Genomic DNA, 27,264 nt, shown 5'->3' with positions numbered 1-27,264 from the left:
ATATACAGTCCGCTAACACTGTAGCCCTGTACCTCATGCCCCATATAAACCTTCCTAACTATATAGCTCTTTCCCATATATTCCATATACAATCCCTAACCCTGTAGCTCTCTCCCACATATCCCATATACACCTGCCTAACCCTATAACCCTGCCCCACATATCCCATATCCCATATACACCTCCTTAACCCTGTAGCCCTGCCCCTCCATATCCCATATAAACTTTCCTGACTGTATAGCTCTGTCCCACATATCCCATATACACCCCTCTAACCCTATAGCCCTGTCCCACTGTCCCTGCCCCTTTTGCCCCTATAACCCTTTCCTTATCCTATATCCCTGCCCCATATATCCCATATACACCTTCCTACCCTATAACCCTGCCCCACATATCCCAACTACACCTGCCTAACCCTATAACCCTGCCCTACATATCCCACAGACACCTTCCTAACCCTATAACCCTGCCCCACATATGTCATCTCCACTTTCCTGACCCTATAACCCTGCCCCACATATCCTATATACATCTCCCTAACCCTATAGCCCTGCCCCACATATCCCATCTACACTTTCCTGACCCTATAACCCCACATATCCCATATACCCCTTCCTGACCCTATATCCCTGCCCCACATATCCCATCTACACTTTCCTAACCCTATAACCCCACATATCCCATATACCCCTTCCTGACCCTATAACTCTGTCCCACATATCCCATATACACCTCCCTAACCCTATAGCCCTGTCCCATATGCCCCATATACACCTGCCTAACCCTATATCCCTGCCCCATATATCTCATATACACCTCCCTAACCCTACAGCCCTGTCCCACATATCTCATATAAACCTTCCTAACCCTGTAGCCCTGTCCCATGTCTCATATAAACCTTCCTAACCCTACAGCTTTTTCCTACATATCCCATATCCCATATACACCTCCTTAACCCTGTAGCCCTGCCCCTCATATCCCATATAAACTTTCCTGACTGTATAGCTCTGTCCCACATATCCCATATACACCCCTCTAACCCTATAGCCCTGTCCCACTGTCCCTGTCCCTTTTGCCCCTATAACTCTTTCCTACTTATCCCACATGCACTTTAACCCTATAACCCTGCCCCACATATCCCATATGCACCTTCTTAATCCTATATCCCTTTCCTACTTACCCCATACACACTTTCTTAGCCCTGTGCCCTCCCCCACATTGCCATATACATTTCCTTATGCCTATAGTCCTGTCCCACTTGTTCCATGTTCACACACACCCTAAACCCCACAGCTCTGCCTCATTTATCCCAAATACCTGGGCACAACTTCCCACCCAACACGAGCATGCACAGCCCTAAACCCCTGTGACATTCACCATATTGATCCACATGTGAGACACGTGGATAAATGATCCTACAGCCCTGTCCCTACACAACCGGAACACACCTCCCCATCCCTGCAGCACTGTCCCACATATCCCATTTATGGATGTAAAACTATGGACCTAAAATACACCTCACTGCCCTCACAGCCCCATCTCTCACCCCATACACCCCCAACCCCTGCTCCACACCCCATATAGATGGGTATAGCCCTCCCCCAGCCCAATTCACAGCTTCACCCCTCCCTTGTTCCTTCTCCAAAGGCCAGGCCAGGACCCTCCTGAGCCCTTCCCCACATTCCCAGAGCTCTGGGCATGGCAGGGATGTTCCTCCCTCATGGCCAGAGGGACCTGAAGAATCAAAGGGACAGATCCCTGCTTTCTCCTGGCATCCTTGCAGCCTGGGGAAAAGCAGCAGAATGGGGAAGGGGCCATAGATGGGGAAGTGTCCACAGTCTTCATCCCACAGTGGGGTGGTTTTATCAGGAAAATGATTGCAGCCCCATCTCTGTGCGAGCACAAAGGGCTAAGCCAGGGAAAAGGGGGATCTGCTGCTCTGCCTCATGTGCTGGGACAGTGGGGACCCAAAACCTGCTGTCATTTTCCACCCATTGCTTCTGTGTCTTGTCCATCCTATCTCCTGGGATATGGTCACTCAGGGAGTGCAGATGCAGAGAGCAAGTGCAGAAATTCAGTAGATGGGGAGAAGCTCAGCATCCCTGTGCATAACCTGGGCTTCACAGGAGCCTGAGACAGGATGAGGAGGCAGAGCAAAATGGCCATCTGCTTCCACTGAAGGGACATAGGGAAAGATGTCCCATCTCCCCAGCTGACCATCCTCAGAGGAGGGGACCTGGGCAGCAACGCCAGCAGCGAGCCCAGGGCAGCTCCAGATGGAGCCAAAGCTGCTCAGCAGCCTTGGGTGCACCACAGATGGCCTGGACAGCTCCGTGCTGCTGGCTCCAGAGACCTGCCCTGAGCCTCTGACAAGTTCTCTGCAGGTCTTGACCTGGTGCAGGCTCTGAGCTGCTCCTCACACAACGATTCTGAGCCTCCCTGTGCCACCATGGCCTGGGTGACAGAGCACCAGCACATCCTGCTCTCAGTGTCCCCTCACATCCTGTTCAACATGTGACACTGAGCCTCCCTGAATTATTTCTGGTTTGGGTTAGAGCACTGTTCATAATTTAAAAAATAAAATAACTTTATTTTATAAAATATAAATAAATTTATATTTTATATTTTTATTTTATAAAATATAAATAAATTCATTTTTATATTTTTATATTTTAATTTTATTTTATAAAATATTTTGTTTTATTTTTATAAAATAAAAAAAACAAATTAATTTTACTGCAGAAGTTGTACACAATACACAGAATCTTTTTTTTTTTTTTTTTTCTGGTGCTCAGCCACATTTTTAAATATCTGGACCCTACTAAATGTCTGAATGTCCTGTCCCTGGGAGTGCCCAAGGCCAGGCTGGATGGGGTTTGGAGCATCCTGGTCTAGTGGAAGGTGTCCCTGCCCATGGCAGGGGGTTGGAACTAAATAATCTTTAAGGTCCCTTCCAACCCAGACCATTCTGTGCTCCCCTGCTTCTCCATCCATCCATCTCATGGGACATAAATCTGTCTTCTCTGGATCAGCAGCTCCTCACATGATTTTCTCTGAGCTGTCACATCATTTCAGACCCTGACACTGTTCTTTGCTCTCTTTCATGCACCTTCTGACATCCCCCAACACCCTTTTTGGAAGGCACCAAGAGATCCAAGGCCAGTCTCATGGGAAATCTGAATTCTGTATTCTCCCCCTCTATGTGCTGCTCGTATTTCCAAGATCTGCATTATTGAGTTGTTCTGTTTATCCACTGTCACTGAGAAAAACGCCTTATTTATGATGAGTACAAATAATGATAAATTCCCAGACTCCAACAACCAGTTCTGTATTCTCCTAGAAAGTATTAATTTAGCTTGACAAAAATCTATTTTCCATAAGTTGATTGCTATTAATGCCTGTTTTAATGAGCGTGCTATTATTCAATTATAATCATAATATTACCCACAATCCCTAAACTTTTGGATCCAATTTGAGATGGATATTGTGCCTAAGACAGATGTGAGGTTGCTGTGCTCACACACACATGCTCCTCTCTCCAGATTTGAGGAACTCTTCCACCTTCCTTTTCCTAAAGAGCAATGATGCCAAATTAGTCTTAACCTGCTCTTTTAAAACCCTCAAGTTCCAAATTGCTCTGTCTTGTTACTCTTGCACACATCTCACTTTGGTGGATGATGTATAGCAGGTTTTCCAGCTGCTGGTGTAATGAAAAGTATTTCATTAGGCTGGGATGTGGATTAAGGATCCAGGCTCTCTTCCAATTACAGAATACAGGCGTTTATTGAAATTCCTGCATTATTATAAATAAATCTGTCATTTCCAGCTAGTAACAAACCAATACCATCAGGATTTATTATGGGTTTAGTAGACTCTGAATTTTGCTTTTTATTCATCTTTGCTGGTCTGGAGAATAAAATTCCTACACTTTTCTTTTTTTTTTTTCTTTTATTGTATTTTTCAAGCTTTTAATTTGCATTGCTTGCTGTCAATTTATCCTTTGTCCAGATTTCCACAGCAGCTTTGACTTTCCCTCTATAACAGACTGTTGTGTTGTTTGGGGTTTTTTTGTAGATATTGGTGTATTTGGCTTGTGATGGGGTTTTTTGGTTAGTTGAGGTTTTTTAGTGCTCTGTTTATCTTTTTCATTTATGGGTTTGAGGATGCTTTTAAAATCTCCTAATTATAGAATTTTGGAATCCTAGAATGGTTTTGGACGGGGCCTTAAAGATCATCTTTTTCCAACCTCCTGCCATGTGCAGGGACACCTCCCATTAAACCAGACTGCTCAATGTCCCACCCAAGCTGGCCTTGGACACATCCATGGATGGGACACCCACAATTTCTCTGGAAAACTTGTGTCAGCACCTCTCTGCTCTCACAGGGAAGAATTTCTTCCCAATATCCCATCTTACCCTGCTCTCTGGCAGTTTAAAGCCATTCCCTCTGTCCTGTCACTCCAGCCCTTGTCCAAAGTCCCTTTCCAGCTCTCTTGGAGCCCCTTTGGGCACTGGAAAGGGCTCTGAGATCTCCCTGGAGCCTTCTCTTCTCCAGATTAAACAACCCCAGGTCATCCAGCCTGTCCTTTCATCCTTAACTCTACCCTCAGCTTTTTTTTTCTTTTTTTTTTCTGCCTTTCTCAACAAATAGAAATGCTTAAATCTCCCATTTTTAGGGCATCAAATTTGTGTACATTGCCACACACAGACACCCCCTGCCCCAAGGAACCCAAACTCTCTTCAAATGTGGGAATACATTTGCCCTCACATCACTTCCAATCCCAAAGCCCAGCTTTACTCATTTACCAGCTTTCAAAGTAGACTAGGACAGATCTGGGCCATACATCAACAGAAGTAACCTCATCCAAAAGGAAGAAAAAAAAATAAAGAAGGAAAATAAATCAGAAAACCAACAAGAACAGGAAACCCCAGGGAAAGTATCAGAAAACAAATAACACTCCCCAGATGCTGTGCCTGGTCTCACACTCCCATGGCAGAAAAGCTGACAGAACAGTACTGAATGCAATATTAGGATAAAATCTATCCAGGGCCAAAGTCACACTTGGCACAGTCTGAAATCCATTTCTAGATGCACACAGAAAGTGCACTGCGATACTGAGGCAAGAAAAAAAATTAAAAATTAAAATAACCACCTTTTGCTCTTCAAAGACCTGGTCTGGTGCCTGCTTATTTATCCTGTTGGACTCAAAGAAAGCAACTGGATCAAAGCCATCCAGTTCTTGCTTTAAAAGCTGCTATAAATCACATAAAGGATGGGTGATGTGGATGTGCTGAGTCAGGAACTTGGTGTAAATCACCTCAGAATAAGTCCAGCTACATCTTTTAATGGGAAACGAAAATCTGGCCTTCATTACTACCACTGATTATTAATTAATTAGTCATTACCAGTCATTAACCACTCAAATGCTCCAAAGACCATGTTCATTCCTCTGGCTTTAATATCCTCAGAAGAATAACTTTTCTTTCATCCTTTCCTTCCTCATTGCAGAACTCCCTAATTACCTCTTCTCATTGCCCTGCAACCCTTTGGATACGAACACCTCTGCACCCTGTGGGGATGGAGCTTGGAGATGGGTTGGGAAAACCAATTTGGAGGTAGGAGGATGTGGGAGAAGAGCCAGGAGCCTCTCCTCACTGATTCCCAGTGTGGATGTAGAATCCTGCAATGGTTTGGGTTGGAAGGGATCTTCAAGATCACCTTGTTCCAACTCCCTGCCATGAGCAGAGGAACCTTCGACTATCCCAGGGTGCTCCAAACCCCATCCAACCTGGCCTTGGATAATTCCAGGAATGGGGCAGCTTCTCTGGACAACCTGTTCCAAGGCCTGGTGAATTTATTCCTTGTATCTGGTCTGAATCTCCCCTCTTCCAGTTTAAATCTTTCTCCCTTGTCCTGTCACTCCATTCCCTTGTCCCAAGTCTCTCTCCCGCTCTCCTGGAGTCCCTTCAGGCACTGGGGCTCCAGCCCTGGGAGCATTTCCATGGTGTCCTCTGGACTCCTCCAGCAGCTCCACATCCTTCTGCCGTTGGAAGTCCCAGAGTTGGATTTGTTGTTCCAGGTGAGGTCTCACAATAATTCCTTGTGATTTTGAGTTGTTCCATTCATGGTTTGTGATTGAGCCTGTCCAGCATCACCTGCTGCACATCCCACATCCAGTACCACTAAGAAAGATCTAAAGGGGTTTCTCCAAGGTCCAGGGAAACACATCTAGGGAGTTTGGGTCTTGTTGGTTGCAGATACTTGCCCAGGTGCCAAGCTGGGAGAGCTGGGAATGTCCAGATAGTGTTTGGTTCAACCATCAAGTATTACCAAAGACCTTATAGTTCAGTGCAGACTTGAAATCCTTAAACTCAAATTTCAAAATTCAATCACTGGATTTTGCCATCTAAAGATTATTTCACTGGCAGCAGTTCAAATTACAAAGCAGATAGATTGCAAAAGGGCATGTTTCACATTTGAATGCAAAATTCATTCACTTTGGGCCTGATGAAAAGCTCTGGAAGACAATGGGCTATTAATGAACAGGTCCATAAGGGGAGGAACATTTATGTGTTCATGTGTGCCTGCCTGTAGGTTCAGGTTTCATTTGTAAAGCAGTAGAAAAGCCTTTGATTCTGCCAAAAAATACACTGGATTTGTGCTGGGAAATCCGTGCTCAAAGCTCAGAGGCAAAGAAAAGGAGCAGAATTTGAGTTCTTCACAAATATTGAATCCAGGTACGCTAATAAGGGAGCAGAATTATTTCCAGGCAGTCTCCAGAGTGGAGGCAAGAAAGAGGAAACTCCACTAAAGGGAAAACGTGGGCAGAATATTAGAGGAGATTGTAGTCAGAGTGATTACAACCCAGTCTAAAAGGAATTGTAGAAATCCCCAAACCAGACTGGCGTGAAAAACATTGTATGGGGAGGGTGAGCAGGGAACCTGACAAGTTGGTTCTGTCTTCAACGTCTGTGGTCAGATTTATCTCCGGTGTAATTCCAACGATGCTGCACAGGAAAATGTCTCACCATATGTTACAACATGACTCTGAACATCATTTGAGCACTTGATGGGGAAAAGCAATTAAGCACTGTCTTGTAGATTTAAACAGGAGCTAAGCACACGCTCAAGGACTTTCTCAAACAGAAATGCCGCTCTGAACGGGAATTTGCACAAATGGAAAGCTTTTTTTGTTGTGGGAAGAGCCACGGAGCAGAGAGAGTTTTTAAAATTGGGGGAGATCTTTGAGATCTGAAAAATACAAGGAATCTTCAGAAGTTTTTTCCAACCCAACCAGCTCCGTGATTCTCTGACTGTTCTTGTTTCACGTGGGCCATTCCCCCTTCTCCAACCAGGCGAGTGCTTGGCACGGGTCCAGCTGGCAGATTGATTATTAATTTGGAGAACAAACCAGAGATGAAGTCAAAGTTAATCCTTTTTGTGGGATTCCCAAAAGCAATTTTCATTTCCAGCCAAAGGCTGCCCCAAAGCGCCTTTCAGACACTTTGGCTCTGCACAATAGCCCAAGATGCAAAAAAAACCCCTGCAATCATATTTCTGCAAAAAGTGTGTCAGAGTCACTGTTTGTGCAGGACCTCAGGGCTGAATTAAAGAGTAGATGGTTCCTAAGAGAAGGGGACATGAAAAGGCTTACAGCTTTGGAAAAAAATAGGCTGATTAAAAATAAAATAAATCTTTGATTGGCTGCTAAAGCAGTAACAAAGGATCTCATGCCAGAGAGGTAAATGCTGAAATTCATTAAACACTAAGCTAAATGTGGGTTTAAATCAATCTTTAACACTGCAGCTGCTTGGAATGTTTTGAACACCCTCAGTACCAGAGCAGTGATCACTCTTTGCTTAGTTGAGACCTTCCTAAGAACTAAATAAAACCAGCAAAACTCTTTCACAGGGGTCATTCTGTTATCCAAGAGATAATTTTCCCTTTCTGTGATCAATCCCCTGGTTCAAAGACAGGCTGAGCTCTCAGTTATGCTGCTGAAAATCCTGAGAGACATCTCACACATCCAGCAAGGCAGTGTAGGCTTATTGGAGCAAAACCAACCCTCCTGGAAAAATCCTGCACTTCTGAGCCCCGGAATTTGAAATGTACCACAAGTTTGGTAAATCCATGTGGCTCAAAATGAAATCTGAAGTTCCAATGAAATAAAGGATGGCCCAGCAATATTCCTACATTCATTTAAGGAAATCAAAAGTCATCAACCTTATTTAGCTCAAAACCAAGAAAGCCAAATGTGTCCTGGGCTCCTGTGCTGGATCCCCATGGTGTGGGCAGGTCAAGGGAGAGCATTGTCCCTCTACTCTGGTGAGACACAACCTGGAGTGCTGAATTCAGTTCTGGGATCCTCAGCACAGGAAAAATGTGGTCCTGTTGGAATAAGTCCAGACGAGGCCATGGAGATGCTCCAGGGGCTGGAGCCCCTCTGCTCTGGAGCCAGGCTGGGAGAGCTGGGAATGTCCAGCTCCAGGGAGACCTCAGAGCCCTTCCAGGGGCTCCAGCAGAGCTGGAGAGAGAATTTGGACAAGGGAATGAAGTGACAGGGCAAAAGAAATTATTTAAAACTGAAAGAGGAGAGATTCAGACTAAATAGAAGGAAGAAATTCTTCCCTGAAAGAGTGGTGAGGCCCTGGCACAGGGGTGACCAGAGGAGCTGTGGGTGCCCCATGCCTGGAATTGTTCAAGGCCAGGCTGGATGGGCCTTGGAGCAACCTGGGACAGTGGAAGGTATCCCTGCCCATGGAATGAGATGATTTTGAAGGTCCCTTCCAACCCAACCCATTCTACGAGAAGGAAACTGAGGCACACAAAGGAGATATGAATGGATACAGACCTATAAGAGGGCACTCACAGAGCTCTGATACTTGGAATAAGCAGTCAATACTTTCACACATCCCTTAGCTGAGTTTCCTGGTTTCTTTACAGAAATAAATAAATAAATAAAACCTCAACAACCAAAACCACTATAAAACTTCCTGCTAAACTACTCAGATTACTCAGTTTCCTTACAAGTTTTGCTTGGCACTGGTGGCCTTTACTCACCTCTACCCCAGGAGCACTGGCACTACCTCTACCCCAGGCCTGGCACTGAACAGAACAATATTCTGTCAGTCTAAAAAGATCAATAATCAGAGTAGCAGCTATTATTAAATTAGCTTAAATTTATTATTAATTTAGATTTTTTTTTTAAAAAAAATATATATATAAAAACAATCAAAATGGAAAATGTGGAAAAAGAAGAAAAAGCATAATCTTGATCCAGTTAGTTGGTGCAAGGAAAATGAAACCAAAGCAGAAATATTAACTTGATTTTATTTTTCAGAGACCCCTAATTCAAGGTGTTTGGAGTGATTTCCTTCAGGAATCACAGAAGCAGAATTAAGATAACAGTGATTTAAGAAAAGATTTGTGATCTGTGGGAAATTAGGAATACTTCGGATTTCCTCTTTATGTATGTGTGGGAGAGAGGAATAGGAAAAGATATAAGGAGTTGACAAGCAAGCCCTTTGCCCAGCTGTGAATTCATGAGCACAGGACACTGAATTGCAGCATTTTCAGGGGAAAAGGCTATTTTCTATCTGCAAATTAGGCCCAGAAAAAAAAAAAAAAAAGAAAAATAAGAAACAGCCCATATGCAGCCTCTAGTCTGAAGCCTTAATTAACATAAACAATGTTCAAACACACAAAGAAATAGATATTACCATTGAAACAAAGCATATGGCTGGCTAAATACCCCGAAGATTATCTGGAGATAATCTTTTCAGGCACCACAAGCGCAGCTGATGCTGAGCTCTAATGATTCTCATCACAAGGCCAGGCCAATCCCACCAGAGAGGGAGCTCAGCACTTCCCACCATCATCATCCTCCTGGGCTTGCATCCTGCCTTTCAAATCCAGAGCTTGTGGTGGAGAATTAATGAGCATTTTCCCTCTTTACAACCCTGTCCCACTGCTCCAGAAGAAGGCCTGAAATGCAGAAATCATCTCTTGAAGGAGAAATTTGTGCCATGGCTTGGTCTCCAAGGAGCTGCTTCAGTCAGGGTTGTGTTGGGTGGGGATTGGAGCAGCAGGGGATTGGTTTGGTGGAAGGTGTCCCTGCCCATGGTAGGGGGTTGGAACTGGGTGATCTTTAAGGTCCCTCCCAACCTAAACCATGGTTTTATGGAAGGGTGGGATAGGGGAGAAATTTGCCACTGGGCCCACAGCCAATTTCCTTGTGTTCCCATGCCAAAGTTCTTTCCCACAGAACAGATATTTCATTGGGATGAGCCCCCAGAAGGGCTCCTCTGTCCCACCCAATATTCCACTGAACAATCCTGAAAATAGGTCAGAATTTTCATACGGAAAATGTGACACCATAGCCCAGGCAGAGGAGGAATGGAGAAACCAAAGGCACTCGCCCTTGTGTCTCTAAATCAGAAATGAGCATGGAAGTCCCTGTGAGGTGTCACAATGTTCCAAACCAGCTCAAAAGCCCCTGATCACAAAATTCGGGGGAATTCCTTCCTGGCCCATCCCTAGAAGTGTCCAAGGCCAGGCTGGATGGGGTTTGGAGCAACCTGGGATAGTGGAAGGTTCTGTCCCATGGTAGGGATTGGAACTGGGTGATCTTTAAGACCCCTTCCAACCCAAACCATTCTGTGATTGAATTACCTGAGTTCTAGTGGTTGTTTAATAATTACAAATCTGGTGGCTCCCACAGCACCTAGTTAAAATCAGAACTTGAAGTATCATGTGGGAGGGTTTTTTTGTTTGTTTTGGTTTTGAGGTTTTTTTGGGGTTTTTTTTTGTTTTGTTTTCTGGTTTTGTTTTGTTTTGTTTTTCCTTTTTGGGGATTTTTTTTTTTCTGTAAGGCATATTTGAAGTCTTTTTGTCCTGTGTATTTTTTTTCCTTTAAAAGAATGACATTTTCCAGCTCCTCTCTACAAAACCGCGTGAAACAGAAAAGCCGCCAACTCCCTATAATTCCTTGGCTTCATGGCTTTAAGAAGAAAAAAGGAAAATAATTCTCATATTTAGCTACACAGCAAACTGTGCTATCATCAGGTCAGCTCATGGCATTGGCTGCAGAAGATCGCCTTGGACTGCTTTGAATGAATCATCAAATCATGGAATTGTTAAGGTTGGAAAAGATCCTTAAAATCATCAATTCCAACCATCAACCAGCACCATGTACACTACTAAACCATGTCCTCAGGTGCCACATCCACACATTTTTTGACCTCTCCCATGGATGGTGTCTCCACCACTTCCCTGGGCAGCCTTTTCCAATGCTTGACCACCCTTTCCATGAAGAAATTTTTCCAAATATCCAAAATCTCCACTGGTGCAACTTGAAGCTGTTTTCCTCTCATCCTGTCATTTGTTACCTGGAAAAAATATCTGACATCCACATCACTACAATTTCCTTTCAGTCTGTTTCCACAACAGATCAACAATTTGTTCATCCAAGTCTTTATCCTCTGCACTTAAATTTCTTAAGGTCATCCAGAGCCAAAAACACCTTTACAGTATTTCTGGAATCTCTTCAGTGTAAGAAATCTGAGCCATAACTCCTAGATTAGGAGCTGTGAGTAAGAGTGCAAATAAGATTTATAAATAAAATAAAAATTGTGCAACATTCTAAATAAATTTTATAAATAAGATATATTTTGAGGTAAAGCTGCCACATTGGATCTTTTCTGCTACCAGAGTATCAGAACAATAAAAATGATAGAATCATCAAATAATTTGGGTCAAAAAATATGTTTAAGTCCTACTGATAACACAGAACTACAAAAACCTATCACTAAACTGTGTGCCACATCTACACATCTTTTAAATCCCTCCAGTGCTGGTAACTCAACTAATTCCCTGTCATGCCTAAACTCACTGGGTATCAAGATCACTTTGGGAAAAAGGCAAAACCAGGAGATACTGTGAAAATATTGTAAGCAGAGGTTGGGACTTTCTGAAACTGACTTTTCCAAGTGGAGGGAAGTGTATTAGTGGGACAAAAGGGGGATGGAAAGATGAGCAGGAGGACGGCTGCTCTCATTATCATACAGGGCTGCCTTCCAGCAGAGGACAAGGTGAGAGCAGCGAGTGATGGATCTGCCTCCCTCCCACCCCTGTGTGACATTCACAGCTGCTTATCCAGGCCTTGCAGGATGCTTCTCTCACGGGGCAGCTCCTCTGGTGTCCTTGAGCTTGCATGGAAATGTTTTGGCAGGTCCTGCATGGCAAGAACAGGAGCCAGGGCTGGGCTGTTGTCCCCTTGTTGTATCGCCCTGCAGGACCCTCCTGAAATTGCCTGTTTGAGCAAAGGTGTTGTGTGCATGTTGCAGCTCGACACAGAGATGTTCTGCTCACTCCCTCAGCTTCCCTGTCAGCTTTCCTGCTATAATTTCCCAATTACCACAAGATGCCAGAGCCCTGGGGATGGTTTTGCAGTTATACCCTCTCCAGCTAGGAAGGATCAAACTGGATCATGGCCCAAAAGATGGGACTCTGCTTTTCTGTTTAGAAAAGGACACGGCTCCACATCAGGAATTAACCTGTAGCTGGTCCAGGCAATCCTATTTCTCTGCCCTGAATAACAGCCAGCCGTCCTATAATCACTCCTGAGAAACTGGGAAATTTTCCTGTTTTCACAGAAAACAACAATCAATGCACCCAAGGGATGAGCAGCAGCTTTGTCACATGAACTGAAAATATTCCAGGGAAAATCCTCCAAGGGACTGAGTGCATTAGAAGGACCCACCATCTCCTGCACCTGGATATCGTGGTCCCATGCTCAAGCCTCGTGGGAAAGATGGGAAGAATGGGAAAACAAGGTAGGGAATGATTTTGCTGAGCATAGCAGGTGCCAATAGAAATGTAGGACATTGCAGCCAGCAGTGAACGAGCTGGAAACGCTCCCTTTGGCTGCTCAAGGATGTACAAATGCACTTGGATTAAAGGCTGGGAGAGCAATGCAAACACCCGGGAGGAGATGTCTCACTCACATCCTCTGTTCTCACATGTCCTGTTCACTGCTCAGCACTTCCAACTCCGTGGATGGCCCCACCTGAGCCTAAAATCCCTCAGAGCCCCCAAACCAGCCCTCAGCCAGAGCTTAGGGAGCAGAAGGATTGACATGAGCCCAACCATCACCCCATGGGCGCTCACACCAAACCCTGGCAGTGGTTTGGGGATTTGGGAATTGTCCACATGGGGATTTTGAACCCAAAATCTCTGGTGCATGGGGCTGAAAGGAGAGAGGGAGATGAAAGTTTGTTGCTAGCTCTGAACAGAGAGCCTGCAAGTCCCAGCTCTGGTCCAGTTCTCCTGTCCCTTGTGCCCTCTGTTTTTCAACTTCCCCCTCTCTGAAATATCCATCTTGATGCTCTTCCCAGCTTTCCATGGCAAAGCCAGGGATGGAGACAGGCAGATTGCCTCCTGTCTACCTCTAAACAGCACTTCCCAAAAGAGCAAACAAACAGTGCTGCCAACATCCCAGCCCTGTCTCCAAGAGCACAGGAGGCCCCAGGGCCAGGTTGGGAAGAAGGATGGCTCTCCTGCTACCAAAACCCCAGCTCCAGGGGATGCTGCTTCTCAGAAACCTAAATCAGAACATTTTAATGGCTGAGCACAGGGCTAGAGGATAAAGACACAAAGAAAAATAAATCAGGTGGATGACACAGGGGCTGGGAATGGGAGGAGGTAGCAGACGGTAAAAGAAATTAAATCAAGAAGCAAAATTAAGGTGCTGCAGGCAAAGATGAAGATGGTGGATTAAAGATTAACCGTAACCAAGATGGAAATGTGGCCCTTTAAAAGTACAAATTGCTTCAATGCATTTCACAAAACCTACTCAAATCTCCCAAGAATAAAGTTTTCACAGATGCAGCTGGATCACAGTAACAGATATCTGGACCTAAGAACTCTGGATGGCTTCACACCATCAAGTTAAAAGCAAAGGGAAGGCAATCATCCTAAAATACTGAAAGCCCTGCACTGAAGTGAAGGAGAGGGGATGCAAGCAGTTGTTAGAAAGGGTTTGGCACTGTACAGATAAATTCTGGGGGTATTTTCAAGTCACTCTGAATCCAGGGGAGCTGCTGAGCCCTTTGGGGCTGTCTGCTCACTGAGCATTTCCTAATTTATTCCTGCCAGCTACCTCCAAGGGAATGGTGGGTGAGCTCCACGTGGGAGTGCACCTTTCACACCTGCTCCTTCACAGCCCAAAGGAAGAGACAGCTCAGCCAACATCCCCATCAAAGTGGAGCAGGTGGAGCAGGTTCAGCCCTGGGCTCCAGCCCTGGGAGCAGAGGATCCTCATCCCATCACAGCACATCAGGTTTTTGCACAGCTGCACATTCCCGTTCTGGGATCGCTGGGAGAAAGGTCTCTTATGCATTGCCACCTCCTTTTAGCACCAGCAACTCACATTTTCTACTGCAGCATCTAAGACCCTGTTCCTGGGAGAGTGAAGGGGGTGGAGGAACTGGATGAGGTCGTGAGGTTCAGTTTTTAAAACCCTGAGGTGCTTTTTTCAAATGATGAGAGTTTCCTGGGTGATACAGACTAAAAAGCACCCACAAAAGAAGGATGGAATGGTTTGTGTTGGAAAGGGCATTTCAAGCTCATTGTAATGAGCAGTGACCAAATTAACAGGTTGCTCAAAGCTGCATCCAACCTGACCTTGGACACTTCCAGGGATGGGGCAGGCATGATGTGGCTGTGTGAACCTGTCCCTTATGGTGCAACCCTTCTCCTGGCACAAACACAGCCTTGAGCCTCACTGTTCCTGGCAGGATTCCCATGAGCAGAACCTCAGGGAAACATCAAAATCAAGCTCAACATGTACTTCAAGCCTCCAGCAGGACATCAGAGAGCTCTGCGCCAGGTAAGAGTAGGACAACACAGGTACACACCCACACATGGACATGGGGATGCTGTGAGCTCAGCTCGCTGTGCTTTTTTCCCTGCCACTGCTTTCCTTTGGTCCTTCCTTTCCCTTTGGCCTCCTTTTCCTCTGCACTCCACGAAATGAGCATTTCATGGGAGCAGAGCAGCCAAGTGAAGCTGAGCTGGCAGCTCCTTGAACGCATGGAATGCCTCCCTCGTTCCCAGCTCGAATTTCGGAAAGCAACATCTGCCTGCTCCTGAATGTCATTTGGATCCTGGATCAGGGATGCTGCACCACCTCCTCATTGCTATGCTGTGCCTGGTGCAGCCATAAATGTCCTGTCACATGAAATGCTGCTTCATTACAAGTTTTGGAAGGGAGGGGACAAATAAAATGCAAAGCAAATGGCAAAAAAACCACTCTGATGGGACCAGTGTGATTCCTGGGTGTAGAAAGGAATCCAAAGGTTTTGCTTTGGATTTGCACTTGTACAAGAGGAGAAAATCTGTGGGAAATCGAGATGATGCTAATGCAGTGAGGGGGCTGGCGCAGCTATGGCTAAATAAACGCTAATAAATAAATTAATGCCGATGTTTAAGATCATGCTGCCCCCTCTCCTTGAACACGCCGTCCCAGCCCTCCTGGGGGCTGATCTGATGTTGTCTCACCAGGGGGGTCGATGTAAACATTTCCCTGGTGGGCAGGGCCCGGGTGGATCAGAGGGAAGAGGGTGAGATCCCTCGGGAGGAGCGAGAACACAGTGAGGCAGCTGGATTCAGGCTGCCGGGAACGGTACCCTGTCACAGCTTGGCAGCTGTGAGGATGCAGAGATTCAAGGATTCAGGAATGCAGGAATGCAGGGATTCAGGGATTCAGGAATGCAGGGATTCAGGGATGCAGGGATTCAGCAAAGCAGAGGATTGTTGCGAAGCTAGAAAGCAGCAGAGCAAACTTCCCTTTTCCAGCCCGCATGGGCAGGAGCTGCAAACACAAATCAAGCTCCAGACCTGCAAAGCTGGCAGAGGTTTTCCTGCAGGAAGGTTTCTCCTGCCATACAGTCCCAGTGGTTTTAAGCAGACTGCATGACTGGGTCTGCTCTAATTCCTGCTTTTCTGCCGTGGATGTCTGGGAGGAAAGGCATGGAGTCACAGCAGCCCAGCAATTTTGCAATGAATAAGGAGCAGGTGCTGAGCAGAGCCACACGGCTCTGCTTGTGCTTTTCTCAGGAAAGCAGGTCACGGGGGAGGAGGGGGAGTCCTTTTCCAGCTTTGCTACTGCAAATGTGTTTAACCAAAGCCACGCTGGTACCCAAATGCTCTGCTGGCCCCTCTGGAGCTCATGCAAAGAGGGATTGCCATCAAAACCTTTTAAAGCCACTTTCTGCTAAGGAAAAATGGCTTGCAGAGATACAAGCTGGTGGAAAACTCTCTACCCCCAGCAATATTTCTTCATTAGGCTTTCTCCTCTCTCTTCCCCATCCTGCTTTATCTCTGTACATCTGGAATCAGAAAGGATAGAGAGCTCCCCAAAAATCCCAGGCAGTGGACTTGGCTTTTGTTCTATTCTATTCTATTCTATTCTATTCTATTCTATTCTATTCTATTCTATTCTATTCTATTCTATTCCACTCCATTCCATTCCATTCCATTCCATTCCATTCCATTCCATTCCCACTTTCAGTGACACCCCTACCTTCAGCCACCCACCTTTCCCAAACTGGACAGATGTTGCAGCATCTGTGCAAGCTCACACTCAACTGTCTACTGTGCTTTATGTGCTGAGGTTCAGCTGAGGTGCAGTGACAGGTTTGGGAGAGCATTCATCCCAAAGGGAGTTTCTGACTTCCCACTTAGTGAGGAGATGTGGAATATTCCTCAGCTAATTAAATACTTGCCAACTACAAGGCAGCACCAATGATGACTGTGCTGGCTAAGGCAATTTTTACTGAAAAATGTCTCTGCTGTTCTGTCTGGGCTTTGCAGCACCAGGAGTGGCCTTTCTTGCAGGAATTGCTGATGGTGCAGCAGCAGGCACAGTCCTAGGGGTGAAATGTCCTTTATTTTCTCCCCCCACAACCTGTCCAGCACTAAAATGCACATAAACCAGTGCCAAACACATCTATCTCTGCCTCCTCCCTTGGCAGGGCGATCATTTCAGCCCTTCCTCTGCACCTCCTGCAGACCTGAACAGATTCCCCGGACTCTGCTTCCACACTGTAACATCCTTCCAGAGGGAAAACCAGCTCCTGCTGCTCAAAGGCTTGTGGTGCAGGGATCAGGGCTGGGTCTGTAGCTCCCAAGCTGGGAAATTCAGAAGTCCCCATGAGCCTCACTGATATCTCATGGATAAAGCCAATAACAGCTGAATGCACTCAATCCTCCTGGCACTCTCTTTGCCAGGGCCCAGGGGAAGCAGGGAGCACGGGGATGAAGCCAGGCAGTATCACCATCACAGATGAAATGCAGATGAAATCCCAGCAGGAAGCTTTTATCCTCTGGCTCAGGAGCGCTCGGTGCCAGGGTGCTTCCTCCGAAATCCAAGCTGGCACCTGGAGCCAGGGATCTCCAGAGGAGGAGATCAGATTGCAGAGGGTGGCAAAAGGGAGATTCCTGCTGCTGTAGCTCCTTCCATCCCAGCCAGGAAGGTGGGCAGAGGGGAATGTCCAGAGGAGGGAAGCAGATAAACATCAGAATAAGGAATAAAGGAATAAACAGTGAAGATTTTACAGAGAAGAAACTTTCTGGAGCCACCAAGGAAGCAGAACAAGTCGGGGAGAGAGACTGAGAGTCTAGAAATCAAGGGGGGTCTGAGTGCATGAAGAAAATTGATCAGAACATTTAATTTGACACTCAGGAGTCCTGAAATGAAAAAAAACAGGTGGAAACCACAGTGCTAAGGTGTAAATCTGGCAGTTTTCTCCCCAGCCCCTCCGAAATGTCCCTGCCAACACTGCTGGCTTGTGAATCAAGGTCATCCACACAGAGTGAGCAGAGAGCAGACAGGTAGGTTAGGACCAAAGGGATAAAGCTGCTGGTCCCAGCCTTCACCTGCCCAAGGGTAACAGAACTGAGCAGGAAAAGTACAGTGGATGTGACAGCTCCCACTCCATCCTCCTGTTTGATGTTCCTTTCTTTCCTGAGATGACAGGAGGTGTCAGAGTGAAGGAGCGCCACTCACAAGCTGGGGGCTCCCAGGCCACCTCTTCTGAAAGATTTTCTGGAGAGGGAGGGAGGCCAGGAGGACAAAAATAAATGCTCCTTGTTCAGGGGAGCTGAGAGCAGGTCCCCATGTCGCTCCTGCTTCAGAGCAGCAGAAAATGTTCTGAGAGTTCCTGTCAGTTCTGCTGCATTTTGAAGCCGTCTCACCCCTGCAAGCCTCCAAAGCAAAGTGACACTTGTCATTGGACCAACACTGCTAAACCCTCCAAAAACACTAATCTGGGTAAAGGCAAATGTGAAAGAAAAGTCAGAGCTGTAAGTGACCTAGAAAAGGAGTTGTTTGGGGTTTTTTTTCAGCTCCAGTTGCAATAACAGCATGCAGAAAGCTGCGAAATGCTGGGGCATGACAGTAATAGGAGTCATGTAAGTCCTGGTTCACAGACTGCAGCAGCAGCTCTTTGCTGGAGACAGAGCAGGCAGGACAACCTCAGCTGCCTCCCAGATCCCAGGAGGAGCTGGCAGAGCTGGCAATTAGCAAAAGCATCTTTTGCACTCGCAAACTGAGTGAGTTGGGTAGAAATGAGCAGGGAAGTCGGGAAATGCCCGGTGCTGCGATATCGTTTCTAACAACACTTGGGAGGTGCTGATGCCTGAGTGGAGACAAACACAGCAGCCCTCCAGAAGCGGGGGTGGAGAGGGGAATTCTTTTTATAGCTACCTGGAAAATAAAATCAAAACATTTTTGTCCCACAAACAGGATATTCCTGGGAACACCGTAGTGGAATGCACCTCACTGTCACTTCAAACTGAATTTTAGGAAGCATTTCTTTACACAGAGGGTTGTCAAACACTGGAACAGGCTTCCCAGAGAGGTGGTAAATGTCTTAAACCTGTCAGTGTTTGAGAGAGATTTGGAAAACCCTCCTAATAACTTTTGGATAGCCCTGAACTGGTCAGCAGTTAGAGCTGATGATTGCTTTAAGTCCCTTTTAAGTGAAAATTCAATTCTATTCTATTCTATTCTATTCTATTCTATTCTATTCTATTCTATTCTATTCTATTCTATTCTATTCTATTCTATTCCATTCCATTCCATTCCATTCCATTCCATTCCATTCCATTCCAATGGCAATTATGGGATTCTTCCCCTGCCCTGCTCCATGTGTCTCATGCAAAACATTTTGAGTCTCCCCCCTCACCCTGAGTTGTTTCTCTTGGGGATGAGCAGCAGATTCTCTCCAGGGACTCATCAGTGCAACTTTAATGACTGAAAAAATCCTTGGGCTGCAGCACAGTCACAGCCATGTGAATGCTTTCCCCATTCCTGCATTCACGCTGGATCTCCATGTCTTGGGCATATCTAAATTACACCTCAGGCATCAAAAATCCCTTCCCTCCAGGTACCTTTGTAGTTGAAAGATGATTTTCCCAGCCACGACACAGATCCTGCAGTAATATTGGACACAGGGAGCTCCCTCCACTCTCCTTGTGTGCAGCAGCTCTGGAGACACATTTTTCTTGGATTTTAGGGATTTGCATCACAGAGTTCTGCCTCCTTCATCACTACCAGTAACCAAACAGACCCTTGGAACAGATTTTAAATGTCACTAAACTCTCCAGCACTGTTTTGACCAATACTTGTGATACCAGGACTGGAAAAGATCTGTCTAAACACAATTCCCAGCAGCAGTGATACATTACTGCAGCTCCAGTTTGAGATGGCATGGAAGATTAAAGGTAAAGAAATTCCAGCTGACACCAAAAAAACCTGCAACAGCTCTTTGCTCAGGCCCCAGCCCAGGATTATGGGTGAAAAAAAATCACATGCATATTGATAATCCCTGGGATAATCCTGTGCAGTGCCCTTGAAGCTGTCAGGAGCCTTGCTGAGGTTTGAAGATTCCTTCCTTAAGATTTGATATATGAGTTCTGTGCACCATTAAATAAATAATAACCACAGCTAAAAAGGAATAGCATTCTCTTGGATCCCAGCTCTTCTGGCTCCTTCTTTCCCAATACAGGTCACAGTTAACTTTTATTCAAGCCACCAGCAGAGCCCTGAGAGAGGGCAGGAGAGATGGGTTGTGGCTCTGCTCTGCTCCTCCTGGGTGACAGAGGAGAAATCACTCCCTGGGTTTCTCCTTCCCCACCTGAAAATGACACAGCTTTGGTTCTGGGGACAGCCCATCACTCATCAGTGCAATTACGACCCTTTCCATTTTTGTCTCCTAGGCTGGCTGGTGGTGGATTGGATCCATCACCCAAAAATGAGGGCGACTGATGTTCTTCCCACCCATTTTGCTGTCTGTGATACCTCAGGTTTTATCTTTTATATTTTTCAGATTCTGTACTGCTTTAGTGTGTAAGTCTGAGCTTCATATTAGGGGTTGGTGAGCTCTCTTCACAGAGCAGGGAGACAAAACAATTCCTTCTCTAGCTGGGGACCAAGGACAAATGATTGTTGCAGACATCTTTTCGTGAAAAATCCTTTCTTTAGGATTTTTCCTCCTGAGAAGCTGAGAAGCCTCAGGTAAAAAATGTAAACATTGATTATCTGCTGCTGTGGAATGCAACAGGTGGATCTGTGATTGGTCTTATAGAGTTGTTTCTAATTAATGGCCAATCACAGTCAGCTGGCTTGGACTTTCTGTCTGAGACAGAAGCTTTTGTTATCATTCCTTTCTATTCTTAGCTAGCCTTCTAATGAAACCTTTTCTTCTATTCTTTTAGTACAGTTTTAATGCAATATATATTATAAAATAATAATTCAAGCCTTCTGAAACATAGAGTCAGATCCTTCATCTCTTCCCTCATCCAAGAACTCCTGTGAACACCATCACAACTGATCCAAATCTCAGGCCCAAGAGTATAAACAACGTGGACTGAAGAGAGAAAAAACAGGATGGGACTTCATAACCTAAAGCTGTAATTGGACAATTAACTCCAATATGCAAATGGACCAGAACTTATACAAGTGTGAGACCCTGTGACCAGTCATCCATTTTATGACCATTTTGGGTTCATCCTGGATGCAGCCCTGGCTGGGCTCTTGTACTGCCCAAGGTGGATCCATTGAGGCCTTCTAATAAATCCCTACTTTATTCTTTAGCTCTGTTCAGTCTCTGTTCTAGGTCAGCCTTCACAAGGCATCACCTGCACTTCCATCCTCAGCAGCAAGAAAAGCAGGAAAGGCTCTCCTCAAACCTGGGAAGATCAAGGCTCTTGCTGGGTCAGGCTTCAAGCCACCACCATAAAATCACAGAGTGGTTTGGTTTGGAAGGGACCTGAAAGATCATCCCATTCCAACCCCTTTCCACAGGCAGGGACACCTTCCACTATCCCACCTTCCCAAGCCTTGCCCACGCTGGTCTTGGACATTTCCAGGGATGGGGCAGCCACAGCTTCTCTGGGCACCCTGTGCCAGGGCCTCACCACCCTCACCCTGCCATGCACCAGGCTCTGGCACAGGGTGAATTTATTCCCTCAGAGAGAGCCAGCAAACTCCCTCCTGACATCCCACCAACATTCCACATGTCCATTAAACCCCCTGGAGATGCAGCTCTGGCCTGAAGCAGAAGGGAGCTCTGGGAGATGAACACTCATCTTCCAACTGGTCAGCGCTGTAATTGAATTAAAGGATTTGCAAAGCCGTGGAAAGAGCCTTGACAAGTCTGAAAATCGTTCTGTTCTGTGAAATTGGGCTTTCTGACCTCGCTGCATCAGTTATTTTCCTGACTGAGGGGTTAAAGTGCATCCAAATAAATCTGATGGGCAGGACACAGAGGATTTGTCCTCTCCAGGAGTTTTGCTCATTGCCTTTCAGGATGGCCACTGGGAGAATCTATCAAGCTCCACATTGACTTGGCTGTCAGAGTAGGCTGAATATTCCATGTTTTTTGCTAATCCTCTCTGCCATGGGGCTGAGAGGCCATGGAGAGCTCAGGTGGTATGCACAGGTTGGTGTCTCGTGCCCTCATGTGAGCAATCTCACAGTGATGGCCCTGAGTCTCCTCATTCCACCTCATGAAGACCAAAATTCAGGTGGTGACACTCCCTGCTGCCCACACAAAACAAAAAAACACCATGGGAGCTCTTCTGGGTGACCAGTCTGACCATCAAAGTCACATTTGGATAACCAGTTCTCAGTGATAAATAGGAATACTTATTTTTGCTCACCAACAGGAGCTCCTTCCTCCCAGATTCCCTGACATTTCGAGGAGCTGTCTGATGTTATTTAGCACAGCAGGCTCAGGGAAAACTGAGGCACGAAGCTTACACTGATTTGCCCAGACACACAGAAAGTTCATCATTAGACAAAGGGCTGCATCCTGGGCACTGTGGCCTCTTTTTGCTGCTGTTTTAGCAGAACATTTCATCTTCTAGCATTTCATCTTCTAGCATGGTGCACAAGCAGTCAGGTGAAAATGAACACAAGTCCTTTTCTCCTCTTTAAAACAGGGGCAAACTTATTCACAATGTGCCAGTTCTGGAGCCTTTTCCACCACATCCATCAGCCCTACCTTGTCCATTCTGCCAGTCCATCACCATGGACTCAAGAACCTGAACCCTGACCATTCCCCATGGAATCCCATTATGAGAATGAGGTGTCTGGGACTGAAATGGACAAAATAGATAAAATTAGATATTAGGGAGAAATTCTTCCCTGTTTGGGTGGTGAGGCCCTGGCACAGGTTGTCCAGAGGAGCTGTGGCTTTCCCATCCCTGGAAGTTTCCAATGCCAGGTTGGATGGGGCTTGGAGCAACCTGGGAGAGTGGAAAGTGTCCGTGCCCATGGAACAGGGTTGGAATGGGATGATCTTGAAGGTTCCTCTCTACTCAAACAATTTTCTGATTCTATGATGAAGCTTTAGAAAAACAAAATTTATTTTGGTTGTGGTGGATACTACTGTTTCTCACTTGCTGTTCAAAGATTCATTAAAAAAATTAGGCATTTTAAGAAGTTCATCTGAACTTGCCTCAGTCTTGCAAGAAAGTTGAACAAAGAAGCCTGATGGGGAAACTTCTTCGTGTGTCCTTAACAAAGATAAAACATAAAACATAAAACATCACCTGCTCAAACATCTACCTAATGCTGATGGTCTGGGCTTTGTCTAGCCCTGGTCCTAAGGCACTTGTGGTCATAACACACCTTCCTCAAATCATGCACAGGCTGCTCTGGAGCCCTCAGCTGCCAGCAAAGCCAACATTCCAGAGGATACAGACCTGGAAAGATCTGCAGGTTTAGAGACAGAACCATTTGGAAAGTGGTGCTCTTTACCCAGACAGAATTTCTTGCACCCATAAAGGCAGACTAAATCAATCCAGCAAAGAAGCACAAGGAGATAAAACAACTCCACTCTGAATTTCACACACACAGGGTGCAGAGCATTCTGCTGGTGCAGCTCTTTTTGTCTCCTCCCCACACCTGAGCCTGCCTTGGAGCTGGTCCAAAGCTGCACCCTGTTGAGTCACTGGAGTTATAGCACACCAAAATCAGGCAGCAGGTTTCCCGAATTTGTCTTTTTTCCCCCATATTTCAAAGCCTGGAGCTGTGATCCAAAGCTCTCCACCAGCACACACAGTGCCTGGGCTGTGCTGTTACAGCCTGGAGTCTCCTCATGCAACCTGGGAAGTCAAGTTGGATTTCCACCACAAGCCAGCCTCAGCAGCCTGGCACATCCAGGAGAGCTGGCAGGGATGCAGGCAAGACAGGGATGCAGCCACAGAACCATGGAATTGTTGGTTGGAAAAGATTCTCAAGCCCAACTCTTGACCCAGCACTGCCACGTTCACCACTAAACCTCAACCCCCAGTGCCACATCTGTGCATCCTTTAAATCCCTCTGGGGATGGTGACTCAGCCACCAGCCTGGGCTGCCTGTTCCAGAGCTTGATTACTCTTTCCATGAAATAATTTTCCCTAATATCCAATCCAAACCTCCCCTGGTGTGACTTGAGGCTGTTTCCTCCTGTCCCTTATTACCTGGGAGAGGAGATTGACCCTCACCTGACTGCCCCTCCTGTCAGGGACTTGTGCAGAGGCAGAAGGTCCCCCCGAGCCTCCTTTTCTCCAGGCTGAGCCCCCTCAGCTGCTCCTGGTGCTTGTTTGTTTGGTTTGTTTGTTTTTGTTTTTTTCAGAATACACAGCACAAACACAGGTGAACACAGAAACCATCCCAAACCTCACAAGGCTCCAGCTCTCACCCTCAGCACTGAGCTGAGGCTAGGAATCACTGAACCCAAAGCCACTTCCCAGTGGGAGCATCCTCCAGGTGTCAGTGTCTGGCTTCTGCCAGGTCTGTAGAGAGAATTCATTAATTCCACCCATATTCCCAAATTGTCTAGGGAAGCAAGGGAACATTTGATTCAGAGTCGCTGAGTCCTCTGTCCTCTCCCCTTTTCCCTTCTGTCAAAAGCCATTAAACCCTGCTCTGCTGGCAGGCAGCAAAGGCCCTGAGTTCTCCTGCTCAGCTTCTCCTGCATCTTGTGCAGTGAAAGGCACTGGAGAACAACCCAGCACCTGCTTTCCCAGTTCCATGGACAATTCTGACCACTGGGAAGGTCAAAGGAGTTCAACTCCTGTCCCAAGCAGGGATGGACACAGACCCGTGCTCTGCTGCTTTGTGCTGACAGAATTGGCCACCTCTTTCCTGGAGCACCTGGAATCCAGGTAACAACTCCCAGTCCCTGATCTTAGGGGACACTGTCGCAGACATCTTGTCATGAAAATCCTTTCTTTAGGATTTTTCCTCCTGAGAAGCTGAGAAGCCTCAGGAACAAAATGTAAACAATGGTTATCTGCTGCTGTGGAATGCAACAGGTGCATCTGTGATTGGCCCATGTTGGTGGTTTCTAATTAATGGCCAATCACAGCCCAGCTGGCTCGGACAGAGAGTCCGAGACAGCTGCCTTTGTTATCATTCTTTCTATTCTTAGCTTAGCTTGCCTTCTGGGATGTAGCCTTTTCTTCTATTCTTTTAGTATAGTTTTAATGTAATATATGTAATAAAATAATAAATCAAGCCTTCTGAAACATGGAGTCAGATCTCCGTCTCTTCCTTCAACATAAGACCCCTGTGAACACCATCGCAAGACACCAATTAGTCCCTGATTTTCTCCCCTCTTATTTCATGCCATGAGGAGTTGGGAACAAGGGAAAGAGAAAAGAGAGGCAGAGATGCCACCCACGAATCTCAGAGTCACTCAAAGGGGCTGGGATTAACAAATCAAAATCAGGAAAAGGTGTCCTTGTAACAAAGGAGGTGTCTGGCAAAACAGCCCCCTGAAATCTGCCCTTCTTTGTGCTCCCAGCAGCTCCAGGGATAAATCCTCAGGCTCTGGAGGTGTGACTGGCTTTCACTTCATTGTCCTGTTTTGTCTGTTCTCACCCAGGGCTAGGAAAAGCCTCCTGGGACCATAATTCCATCTGCCTGGTTGCACACTGCAAGTGCAGTCAGACAGACTGAATTAAGGGATCTTTCTAACTGGGTTTAACACAGGGGAACTAATGGGAATATTCAGATTAACCTCCCTGCCTGCCCCTGTGTAGCCAGCACGAGGCTTTCTTCCCTCACTGACATCCCCTCAACACATCCACAGGAGCAGTTGGGAAAGGCAGGATTTGCAGCTGAAGATGTGGGGAATTGAACTGATTAAAGGTAATGGAGCTGGAACAGGGGGACTGGCAAACACCAGAACATGTTTGGGGTCACAGGAAGGGCACTGTTGTTCCTTCACAGCTGGATTGTTGCAGTAAAAAATATATATTATATATAATTTGTATAAAAATAATATGTAATAGGCCATTAATAGATCCAAAGGGGAGAGCAGTGCACTGATTTCTCACAGGGTTTTAGGGTTTTAACAGACCACCAGGTTAAGGGAGGTGACATCTGCTCTGCTCCTGTGAGACCCTCCCTGGACTGTGCCCAACTCTGAGGCCTCCAACTTCAGATGGATGTGGAAATGCTGGAGAGATTCCAGAGGAGACCAAAAAAATGATCAGGGATGGTGCCCTTCTTCTCTGGAGCCCGGCTGGGAGAGCTGAGGGTGTTCAGTGTGGAAAAAAGAAAGTGTCAAGGACACCCTGGAGCCCTTTCCAGTGCCTAAAGGGGCTCCGAGAGCAGGAGAGGGACTTTGGACAAGGGATGGAGAGCCAGGACAAGGGGGAATGGCTTTAAGCTGAAAAAGAGTGGATTTAGGTGGGATATTAAGGAGAAATTCTTCCCTGTGAGGATGGAAAGGCCCTGGCACAGGTTGCCCAGAGAAGCTGTGGCTGCCCCATCCCTGGAATAGTCCAAGGCCAGGTTGGATGGGGCTTGGAGCAACCTGGGATAGTGGAAGGTGTCCCTGGCCATGGCAGGGGGGGTGGAACTCGAGGACCTCTGAGTTCCTTTCAACCCAAACCATTCTGTGACTCCGTGAAGTGTCTGTATCTGGGGGAATCATTCATCCCTGTCAGGGCAGACAGGCTGTGAGTGCCTCATCTACAGCTCTGGCAGGGTCATTGATGCTCTGGGTGACAGACAGGGGGAAAGAGAAGCTGTTTCTTGACTTTGGAAAGCTTTTCTTCAAAAGACAGGTGCTGGGAGATGGATTAACTGATGTGATGAGCAACATGATTTCTGTGGGATGTTAGAGATAAGACAATTCCTGCGTGACACGTTTCTGGTGGTGGGGAGTAGAGGAACCAAGGGAGCTGTGCATGCCCTCCAAAGGGAATCAGAGCAGCAAGGCTGGAATCACAAAAAAGCCCCAAAATGCACCAAAAAGAAAAGTGAATGCCTTTCTCTTTCAACAAGTGGTGTGCAGCCCATGGAACTCACACCGTGTCCTGTTCCTTGTGCTGCCTTGTAAGGGCTTTCTTTTTATCCAGTAGGATGTGCAGTCAGGAATTCAGACAGCTTGGGATTCTGCAGATTTGACACTGGATATCCAACCCCAAAAAAATGAGAATTTCAAGCCAAGCAGCTGCACTTCAAGATTCATGGAGTATCCAGACCATAAACACTAAAGAATACAATTACCCTATGAAAAAATTATACAAACAGTTCCTCCTTCTAGGATATTTTGGGGGCTCCTCTGAGTTGTTCCAGACAAAGGAAATGAACAAAAACACCCCCAAAAACTTGCTCTGACACTTCAAAACTCTCCCAGTGGTATGTGGCTCTGGCACCTCCAGGACCAACCCACACCCTACCCTTCAAGCAGCTCCTGT

The 27,264-nt window shown here is 46.2% G+C and overlaps 1 protein-coding gene across 14 annotated transcripts in view; it reads right to left on the bottom strand.

Annotated features, from left to right (window-relative positions):
• Nucleotides 1-27,264, bottom strand: part of ADGRB1 (adhesion G protein-coupled receptor B1) — a 293,366-nt gene that overhangs the window by 91,323 nt on the left and 174,779 nt on the right. The window lies entirely within an intron of this gene.

The sequence above is a fragment of the Zonotrichia albicollis genome, chromosome 1 (assembly GCF_047830755.1).
Source record: "Zonotrichia albicollis isolate bZonAlb1 chromosome 1, bZonAlb1.hap1, whole genome shotgun sequence".
Classification (NCBI taxonomy): Eukaryota; Metazoa; Chordata; class Aves; order Passeriformes; family Passerellidae; genus Zonotrichia; species Zonotrichia albicollis.
Note: the sequence above shows the minus strand (reverse complement) of the source record. Positions and strands in the feature narration are given on the sequence as shown.